The sequence below is a fragment of the Eptesicus fuscus genome, chromosome 13 (assembly GCF_027574615.1).
Source record: "Eptesicus fuscus isolate TK198812 chromosome 13, DD_ASM_mEF_20220401, whole genome shotgun sequence".
Classification (NCBI taxonomy): Eukaryota; Metazoa; Chordata; class Mammalia; order Chiroptera; family Vespertilionidae; genus Eptesicus; species Eptesicus fuscus.
This window is the reverse complement of record NC_072485.1, coordinates 47,512,218-47,514,348: the sequence shown is the minus strand read 5'-3', so window position 1 is coordinate 47,514,348 and position 2,131 is coordinate 47,512,218.

The window sequence follows — 2,131 nt, the reverse complement described above, 5'->3', positions numbered from 1 at the left end:
GCCAGCAGCATCGTCGTCTTGGATTCTCCATTCACCATCCTTTGGGGATTTCCTCTCTTGTGATGAAGACCTGGTCTCCTGGTTCCTATTCTCCCTTCCTCTTGGTTTAGCCCTTATTTTAATGGGCTCCTTTTGGGTTTCTGGCACCTGAGAATTTCCCTTTCTTGCTTTCAAGCTGCCGTAGTGATGTCATCCTGACTCATAGCTTTATATTTCATCTACGTCCTGACAACCTGCAAATTATATATCCACACTGGAACCCTTCATACCTGCATATTCAACTGCTCCTTGATATTTCTCCACTTGTGTGTCCATTAGAAATCTCAAACTAAAAATTCCAAGTCAGAACTCCTGATAATCCCCCTAAACCTGCCCCTTCCTCAGCCTTCGGCTTCTCGGTAAATAGCGTTCTTCCAGGTGCTCAATCTGAAAATCTCAGAATTGCCCTTGACTGTTCTCTGTCTCACACATACAATGCCATCAGCAAATCCTTCCAACTTTACCTTCAAAACATATCCAACTTCAACAATAAAGATTTAATTTAAAAAAATAAAAATAAATAAAACACCACCTATCCAGAAATCGGTGAACACTTGCAATCTCCATTGCTAATACCTTGGTCCCAACCGCCATCACGTCTTGCCTTAATTATTGAAAGAGCTTTCAATTCAGTGGTGTTGGGCTGCCACATCGGTGTCCCCAGTGAACTATAGCTTCTGTGTTCACGTTGTTGAGCGGCCCCTTCCCTCTCACCTGGCCTGGCCCTGAACCCTGCTTTAAGTAAGAGAATGTGCAGGACTGCTGCTTGCTAGTGATCAGCCTAAGCCTTAAGAAGTCCTGGCAGCTTCCACTTGTGCACTTTGGGAAGTCCTGAGCTGCCACATAAGAAGTCTGGCTGTCCTGTTGGAGAGAGGCATGAAGAGGGAGAGGCTGGAGAAAACCTGGAGGTCAACCGAGAAATTCAGGCAACAGCAAGAACCAAGCTATGAGAATATGACCCTCGCGTTGCCATTACAGCCAGCCCCAGCTGTTTGTGAACATATAGTGGACATTCCAGGCCCAGCAGAAACTGCTAGCCCTGCTGTACTCAGGCCAAATTCCTCACGGTCCACAGAGCCATGAGTAATAATAAAAGTTTGTTGCTTAAGCCTCTAAGTTATAGGGTAGTTTCTTTTGCCCCAATAGGTAACCTAAACTCTAGTGTCCCTGCTTCCTCCTTCACACACACCCCTTCAGCCTCTTCTCCCTACAGCAGCAAGCGAGAATCTTTTAAAATATGAGATGTCGCCCTGGCCGGTTTGGCTCAGTGGATAGAGCATCAGCCTGCAGACTGAAGGGTCCCAGGGTTCGATTCCAGTCAAGGGCACATGCCCAGGTTGCAGGCTCAATCCCCAGTAGGGGGTGTGCAGGAGGCAGCCAATCAATGATTCTCTCTCATCACTAATGTTTCTATCTCTCTCTCCTTCACTCTTCCTCTCTGAAATCAATAAAAATATTTTTAAAATAAAATAAAATATGAGATGTCATATCACTCCTCTTCTCAGAATCCTCCAATGCTTCTTCTCAGACTCAGAGTAAAACCAAAATCTTTTTTTAAAAACAATATTATTGAATTTATTGGGGTGGCATTTATTAATAAAATTATATAGTTTCAGGGGTATAATTCTATAATACAACATCTGTATAAAACCAAAATCTTTACCACAGCCTCAAGAGCTCAGCAATGGCAAACAATTGGGCAAATCCTTGTGCCATCAAAAAGAAAATTTACACTTTTAAAAGTTGTTTAACAATAACACGTAAGCCTGACCAGTGTGGCTCAGCGCTTGAGCATCAATCTATGAACCAGGAGGTCAGGGTTTCATTCCCAGTCAGGGCTCATGCCCAGGTTGTGGGCTCAATCCCCAGTAAGGGGTGTGCAAGAAGCAGCCTATCAATGATTCCAATCATTGATATTTCTATCTCTCTCCCCCTCTCCCTTCCTCTCTGTGAAATCAATAAAAACATATTTAAAAATAATAAACAAACAAATAAATAAAAGATAGAGAAAAAACACTCACAGAGACCATACGTGGCTGGCAAAGCTTGAAATATTTACCACCTGGCCCTTTGCAGAACAGGTTGTTAACCT